The following is a 590-nucleotide window of genomic DNA, read 5'->3' on the forward strand; positions in this document are numbered from 1 at the left end:
GCCAGGCTTCAGCAATATGTGAACTGTGAACTTCCAGATGTTCAAGCTGGTTTTAGAAAAGGCAGTGGAACCAGAGATCAAATTGCCAACCTCTGCTGGATCATTGAAAAAGCAAGCGAGTTCCAGAAAAACATCTATTTCTGCTTTGTTGACTATGCCAAAGCCTTTGACTGTGTGGATCACAATAAACTGTGGAAAATTCTGAAAGAGATGGGAATACCAGACCACCTGACCTGCCTCCTGAGAAATCTGTATGCAGGTCAGGAGACAACAGTTAGAACTGGACATGGAACAACAGACTGGTTCCAAATAGGAAAAGGAGTACGTCGAGGCTGTATATTGTCACCCTGCTTATTTAACATATGCAGAGTACATCATGAGAAACGCTGGGCTGGAGGAAGCACAAGCTGGAATCAAGATTGCTGGGAGAAATATCAATAACCTCAGATATGCAGATGACACCACCCTTATGGCAGAAAGTGAAGAAGAACTAAAGAGCCTCTTGATGAAAGTGAAAGAGGAGAGTGAAAAAGTTGGCTTACAGCTCAACATTCAGAAAACTAAGATCATGGCATCCAGTCCCATCACTT

Source organism: Bison bison, unplaced genomic scaffold (genome assembly GCF_000754665.1).
Source record: "Bison bison bison isolate TAMUID 2011002044 unplaced genomic scaffold, Bison_UMD1.0 scf7180017860804, whole genome shotgun sequence".
Classification (NCBI taxonomy): Eukaryota; Metazoa; Chordata; class Mammalia; order Artiodactyla; family Bovidae; genus Bison; species Bison bison.